This window comes from Hordeum vulgare, chromosome 1H (assembly GCF_904849725.1).
Source record: "Hordeum vulgare subsp. vulgare chromosome 1H, MorexV3_pseudomolecules_assembly, whole genome shotgun sequence".
Classification (NCBI taxonomy): domain Eukaryota; kingdom Viridiplantae; phylum Streptophyta; class Magnoliopsida; order Poales; family Poaceae; genus Hordeum; species Hordeum vulgare.
In genome coordinates this window covers 130,972,007-130,980,023 of record NC_058518.1, presented here as the reverse complement: position 1 = coordinate 130,980,023, position 8,017 = coordinate 130,972,007, and positions in this window count along the sequence as shown.

Genomic DNA, 8,017 nt, shown 5'->3' with positions numbered 1-8,017 from the left:
CCTCACTCACGGTAGATCTTCACGAAGTAGGCGATATTATTGCCCCTACAAACATCTTGGTTCAACTCCACAACACGAAGTAGGAGGCTCCCAAGCGACACCTAACCAATCTAGGAGGCACCACCCACCAAAAGGTAACAGATGTGGTAGAACGATGAACTCCTTGCTCTTGTGCTTTAAAAGATAGTTTCCTCAACACTCAATCACACTCTCTCAAATAGCCCTCCTTAGAGAATAGGAATGATACAAGCAACAACTCTCTGAACATTTTTTGTGAATGATGGAAAATATATCACTGAATTTTATCTAAACTTCCCCTTAGTAGTAACAACAACAGATGTGTTCAAGGAGGTGTTGCTTGTACCATCCTTGTTCCTGGAATGACACAAGCAAGGAATATGTGAACATATTTGTGAATGATGGAAAATATGTCATATAGAATATCTAAATAACCCCTTGTGTCGTGGGTATAAGTCTGACAGTAGATGTGTAGGGTACGAAAAGGATGGGCAGAGCCTTAGCTACAGCGAGGTTGTATGAGTTCAGGCCCCTCTGCGGTGGAGGTAATAGCCCTACGTCTCAGTGCTCTGGGAGCTTGTTGTCGAGTGGAATATGGAATAATAATGAGTTGCTAAACCCCTGCACCAGTGGGGGAGGGTGGCTTATATAGAGTGCGCTGCCCTCCACAACGGTTCGGTGCAGAGGGGTGGAGTAGTGGCGAATAAATGCCTACATTACAGGTAACGTACGTCTTAAATGCTAATAAAGGCGTGTGGAAACGTATGACCGTTTCCCCCCAGGGGGGTTACGATGCACAGAGTGGAATCCAGTCGGTTAGTTTGATATACTCCGAATGCTCGTCTCCGACTGGATGGTCGAAGATCTGTTACCGACTGGATGATGGGAACTTCTTAGTTTAGTCGGAACTGACTAAGGGCCTTGTCCCTTATGAAGGGTAGTCCTTGGGTAGGACCTACAGGGCAGGCCTATGACCCTACCCTAGGACTATAACCCCATCATTAGTCCCCGAATGGATTGGGGTTGGAACGACGAAGCAATGCTTGAAGTTTGGATCCGACTGGTACGGATGTCACTTTGGCGTTGCTTGCCTCGATCCATTTTATCTTCTCTGACCAATGATCCGAGTGGAAGTATTTGTGGAACAAACTGTCGGAAACCGAGTGCTTCCAGGGTATCTCTTGACGTGACCAGTCAACTGACAGTGGCGGATTTTCCGGGATCCTCAAATTTCGGTTTCCGCGCGCTCAGCGGGGATGACGCTAGCGCGCTCGAGTAGCGCCTAACGCCTCGATTCTCTCGCCTTCATCCTCTCCACTGATATCGCCGCGGTCGGTCGGGGGATAAGGTTTCGGGGCCACCTGCCAGCGACCCAGTCGGAACCTTACTTAAATCCCAGCGGCAAGGGTTTTTCGTTACGCTCGCCGGATCTTTTGCCTTTGCTTGCTCCGTCCTTCTCGCCACCTCCAGCGCACCTAAACTCCTTACTCCTCCTTCCCCTCCGCGGATCCGCAGCTTCCGCCATGACCAAGGGTCAGACCAGCAAGATGGAGGCGAGGAAGAAGAAGGGGAAGGCGGCGGCTCCTGCTCAGCGGCGGCAGCGACCGTTGCCGGCGAGGTGGATCCAAGGCGACTTCCTCCCCTCCACGGTTACGGAGGGGGATCTGCTGCAGCTGGTGGAGCACGATATGATCGTGCATAAGTCTTGGAGGCTGCCGGCGGAGAATGAGGCCGAGCCGGCGCCCCGGGAGGGGGAGCGCGTCCTGCTGCTCAGCCATGTGTATCGATGTTTCTCTCTGCCCCCGCATCCTTTCTTCAAAGGCATTATGAACCACTTCGGGGCGCAGCTTCACCACTTTCCCCCAAATGCTATAGCCCATCTCTCTGCTTTCATAGTTCTGTGTGAGTGCTTCATCGGCTGTCCTCCCCATTGGGGGCTGTTCAAACATATATTCTTTGCTAGATCCCAAACTATCAAACGACTTAGCCAGTCGGATGATAAAACACACCTTCTCCGGCTCTGCGGAGGCTTAGGTTTCCAGAAGAAGAGTAGAAGTAGTTATCCTGCCCTTCAGTTGAGTGAGTCGGTCAGGAACTGGCAGTCGACGTGGTTCTACTGCCAGGACGTTGCCTACTCGAATGCCACGACAGGGCTGCCTCCCTTTAGCTTAGATCGACCTGCTCCGCCTAAGCAGCTTGCGCTCACGAAGGCGGAGAAGAACGACATCCAGCCTCTGGTCGATGCACTAGTAGACGTCGTCAGAAGGGGGGTCACCGGCATAGACTTGCTGGAGGTTTTCCTCGGTCGGTGCATCCAACCCCTGCAGGCTCGCGACCACACCATGTGGCATTATACGGGGCCCGAAGATTCCACTCGGACCATCGTTGTGGGCGCGACCAAGGAGAAGGTGGCGTCATGGGTGCTCCAGATCACGGGCGCCTGCGAGAACCCCAGAGGATCCCGGCGAGTGAAGCCTTTCTGCGCGAACAATCCTCCTCCGAACCAGGTGAGTACCATTTGTCGAGTGCACGTAACTGTCTTAGTTTTATTGCTTTCTTGAACCTCTGTGTGTCGTCTGATGTCGCCGACTGTATTTTATGTAGAAGTGGACCAACTGGTTTTCTCCTGTCTTGAACGGGAACCCGGCCGAGGAGGAGGAGGAGGGCAGCCAGGAGGGCAGTGTGGAGAACGTCGAGTATGTCTCCGACAGCGGGGAGACGGAGGAAGAGACTAGTGAGGAAGGGGATGAAGACGAAGAGTAGGACTCGCCGCCCCGCTGCGAGAGCACCAAACCAAGCGCCGACATGAACCTGCAGTTCCCTCGGTCCCTCCAGCATCCTCGAGTGCTCCGCCCACTGCTCCCGTGGTCCCGAGTGCTCGGAGCGCCAAGAGGACTAGGGATGTTGCTGCTGAGCCTGCGGGTCAGCCTTCCAAGGTGGCCAAACCGAGCGGATCTAAACCTCGAAAGGCTTTGCCGCGGATGAGGGTCACTATTCCCGTCACCTCCACGTAAGTGTATCGATATTCTTCTTCTTCTGATATTCGATTGAACTCTCGTTTGATGGTCGAATGAATTTCACTCGACAGGGTTGCCACCTCTCCGGCGCGCCAGGAGGATGATCCCATGGATGCGGACAACGTCGTCTCGTCCCAGCCAGGTGCGTTGTAGCAGTTCCGGGAGTTTTATATTATCGCATCGCGAATTCTGTCTTTGATCTTGCCCCTTTCTTTTTCTGAGATCTCGCGCCGTTCGGTCTTTCAGGGGCGATTTGCGTGGATGAGGGTGACCAGGGGAGACCTGAGCAAGCTGCGGAGCCTGTTCTTGAGGCTGTTCCGCCAGTTACTGCTCTCGCTGCGGACGTGCCGCCGACTGAGGCGATGCCGCCGACTGAAACAGCGCTTGTGGCTGACGAACCGACTAGAGCGGGTCTTGGGATGCCCAAGGAGCTTCCAACGATGCCAGGCTCATCGAATGTCGAGTTCAACGTCCAGCGCCTCCTGGAGGATCAGGTGGGAGCGACCAAGGGGGCCATGGTGCAGGCGGAGCTGATGGCTGGGGAAGCCGAAAAAGCGTACGACTCTATCACATCCCTGTACCAGCGGAGCTTGGAGCTGCGGGACGATATCCGAGTAAGTGGGCTAGTAAGTATTTACTTTTCTCTTGTAACCCACTGGGTGTGCTTGGATACCGTATGATGTTTGCAGTGGGTTCACTCTGAGTGAACCCAGTGGGTGTAGGCCCCGAGACTTCTGTCGAGTGCTTGCACCGGTAGTTGTCTTTATGCATATTGTCTTTGAATTGGTTAGATCTATAAATAATATGGTCGACTGCTAACAGTTGGGGCACTCGGAGTGCACCTACTGTAAGAGTCCCCGAGAGTAATTTTACTCAGGTCGGGTAGTATTAGCCTCGTAGGCGTAGGTGTTGTCATGTATCTCAATAGGGCGGACCTGTTTGAGTTTCATGCCAGTGGGGTCGCTCTCAATGAACCCACTGGGTGTAGTCCCCGAGACCGCTGCCGACTGCTTGCGTCGGCAGGGGTCTGAAGAACTTAGACTTTTTATCGTTGGATTGTCTGCTCGTCTCTTGGTGCTGGCTGGCAGAAAACTTGTGAAATGGGGACAGCATACGAGACTCTCAAGGCTGAGAAGATTCAATTTGCTGGTGAGCTGGATGCAGCACTGCTTGCAATGGCTGGTATGAAGGACGTTCTGGCAGAACGAGAGAAGTCGTTGGAGCAGGCTCGTGAAGAGAACAAGGTACTGACTGTTGAAGTTGAGAAGATGGGGAAACAAAGGACCGCTCTGATGGGGCAAATGGATGTGCTGAACAAACGGTGTATAGCGCAGGAGAAATACGTCAGTGACTGGGCTCGGCAGATGATGACGCATCTGGCTGGTAAGTCCTGTTTTTCTGAGTGCTTGTGGTATGTGCGTTACACTCGGTGCTTATTGTTTGCTTGTCCTGTTGTTGCAGATTTTTGCATGGACGCTGAAGCTGAATCAGCTGACGTGGAGCGGTTGATTCGCGAGAACGTTCCACTCGGCGAGGACGCCAATCGAGATCTGCTCTGAGCGCACATTCGCGTGGGCAAAGTTGGTCCTTTCATCGGTCGACTGAGAGAAGTCGTTGGCCGGATCAACAAGAAGCTTTGGCCTGAAGATGGGTCGCGGCAGGAGATGGAAAACTTGATGACTCGATTGGAGGAGGTCCCAAATCGAGTACAGACATGGAAGAAATCTGCGGCTTGCTGTGGTGCAGATGTTGCTCTGTTCCTGGTCCGAGTGCATTGCAAGGAGGTGCACGAGGAGAAGCTGAAAGCATTGAAGGTCGCCAACACGAAGAAACTTCGATTCGAAGACTTCATGGAAACCTTCCTTGAGAGTGCCACCCGCATCGCCGACGGGATCGATCTGGACACATTCGTAGAGCCCTCCAGTCCTGGCGCTAATCCGGATGACGCTTAAGAAAACTTTATCCTCGGTATGCCGAGTGTTGATTTGTAAGGAACTTTGGCCACTGCTGTTGGCCATCACATTCTTGGATCGGTGTGGGTAAGCTTGATCTACACCGAGCCGACTATCTTTAGGTGAACTTCAAATTTGAATCAAACCGTTTGCTCTTCTGTTGCAATTTTGGCTCGAGTTTTTATTTGGCGTTTCTTGGTGAAGCCAATGGCAAACATGCGTAGCATGTAAGTGTCAGTTGTCTTGACATCTGCATGAGCCTCTGTGAAGGTCTTGCGGGGTCTCTGAGTGTATCTGTAGGGTACACTCGAAGGCAATAGAGTACTTAGGCGATTCATGATCGCGGCTAAGTAGTCGAGTGCGTCGGACGGGCCTCACTCGAAGCGAGTTGGAACTCATGTAATTGTCAGTGGTCTTGACATCCACATGAGCCTCAATGAGGGTCTGCTACTCATGTAATTGTCAGTGGTCTTGACATCCACATGAGCCTCAAGGAGGGTCTGGTGAGTCTCCGAGTGGATATGTAGGGCACACTCGAAGGTCAAAAAATAGTCGATACGGGATCGCCGCTAGGTTGTCGAGTGTGACTATGAGGTCGCACCCGGGGCGATGTGTTAGTCATGTAGTTGTCAGTTGTTTTGACATCCACATGAGCCTCAATGAGAGTCTGCTACTCATGTAGTTGTTAGTTGTTTTGACATCCACATGAGCCTCAATGAGAGTCTGCTACTCATGTAGTTGTCAGTTGTTTTGACATCCACATGAGCCTCAATGAGGGTCTATTACTCATGTACTTAGGCGATTCTGGACCGCAGCTAAGCCCCCGAGTGTGACGTTAAGTGCACACTCGGAGAAAGTTAATACTTAGGCAATTTTTGATCGCAACTAAGTCCCCGAGTGTGACGTTAAGTGCACACTCGAAGAAAGTTAATACTTAGGCGATTCTTGATCGCAGCTAAGTCCCCGAGTGCGACGTTTAGTGCACACTCGGAAAAAGTTATTACTTAGGCGATTCTTGATCGCAGCTAAGTCTTCGAGTACGACGTTTAGTGCACACTCGGAGGAAGTTATTACTTAGGCGATTCTTGATCGCAGCTAAGTCTCCGAGTGCGACGTTTAGTGCGCACACGGAGAAAGTTAATACTTAGGCGATTCTGGATCGCAGCTAAGTTCCCGAGTGCGACGTTTAGTGCACACTCGGAGAAAGTTAGTACTTAGGCGATTTTTGATCGCAGCTAAGTCCCGAGTGCGACGTTTAGTGCACACTCGGAGAAAGTTATTACTTAAGCGATTCTTGATCGCAGCTAAGTCCCCGAGTGCGACGTTTAGTGCGCACACGGAGAAAGTTAGTACTTAGGCGATTCTGGATCGCAGCTAAGTTCCCGAGTGCGACGTTTAGTGCACACTCAGAGAAAGTTAGTACTTAGGCGATTCTTGATCGCAGCTAAGTCCTCGAGTGCGACGTTTAGTGCACACTCGGAGAAAGTTATTACTTAGGCGATTCTTGATCGCAGCTAAGTCCCCGAGTGCGACGTTTAGTGCACACTCGGAGAAAGTTAGAACTTAGGCGATTCTGGATCGCAGCTAAGTTTTTTTTTGAGACCGGAGTCTGTGATCGCGGAAGAATTCTGAATCTGCCAAAGCTCAATCTGCTTTATATTATTTCACCAATAATTGTTCTTTACATTGCTTCAATCGACGGTCACGTGTACAAGCGCTTCAGGAGATCTCCGTTCCATGCTCGCGGCTCGTCTGTCTCCCTGTCGATGTTGTAGAGTCTGTATGCTCCGTTGTTCAGCACCTTGGAGATGATGAAGGGTCCTTCCCAGGCAGGAGCCAGCTTGTGAGGTCTTTGCTGATCCACTCGGAGCACCAGGTCGCCTGCTTGGAACGTGCGACTCCTGACGTGGCGTGCGTGAAAGCGCCGCAGATCTTGTTGATAAATGGTTGAACGAGTCAGAGCCATCTCGCGCTCCTCCTCTAGAAGGTTCACTCCGTCTTGCCTCGCTTGTTCTGATTCAGCTTCGGAGAAGAGCTCGACTCATGGAGCATTGTGAATCAAGTCACTCGGAAGGACTGCTTCTGCTCCGTAAACGAGGAAGAACGGTGATCGCCCTGTAGATCTGTTCGGGGTTGTGCGGAGACCCCAAAGTACTGAAGGTAGCTCGGTGACCCATACGCCAGCGGCATGTCCCATCTCTCGCAGGAGTCGGGGCTTCAAACCTTGCAGAATAAGTCCATTTGCCCGCTCTGCTTGTCCGTTTGATTGAGGATGCGCCACGAATGCAAAATCCACTCAGATACCATGGCTTGCACAGAAACCTTTGAATCTGTCCGAGTCAAAGTTTGTTCCGTTGTCTGTGATTATGCTGTGAGGTACCCCGAATCGGAAGATGATATCCCTGACAAACTTGATGGCTGTGATGCTTTGGCGACGATCGCTCTCGAAGATCGCTTTGGCGACGATCCCAGAAGAAACCAGCTCTGAATGCTTTGGCGACGATCGCTCTCGAAGAGGCGTGATGACCGCAGGTTCCCGAGTGAATTTCTTCCAAGATTAGCTGCCCCTCCTCTGGGGAGATGCATCGTTGAAGAACGCCTGAAACACTTTCCTTGTATAATTGACCATCAATGACAGTGAATGACTTCGACCTGCGGACTATCTGCCTGGCCTGGACTTCGTCTTCTGGTAATTCCTGCCTCAGGATATATGCAATGATCGGCACAGTCCAATCGGGGATGACAGCAAGAATCTCCATGACCAGATCAACCACAGCAGGTACATCGACTTCAGTCGGATCTGTTGAACTCTTTGGTTGTACTAGTTCCTCTGTGAAAGGATCTTCTTTGACCGAGGGAAGGTGGAGGTGCTCGAGGCAGACGTCACTCGGGACTGGTCTCCGAGTGGATTCGAGTTTTGCCAACTCATCAGCTGCTTGGTTCTTCAGTCTCGGAACATGGTGGAGTTCTAGACCTTCAAACTTCTTCTCAAGCTTCCTCACTGCATTGCAGTATGTGGTCATGGTGGGG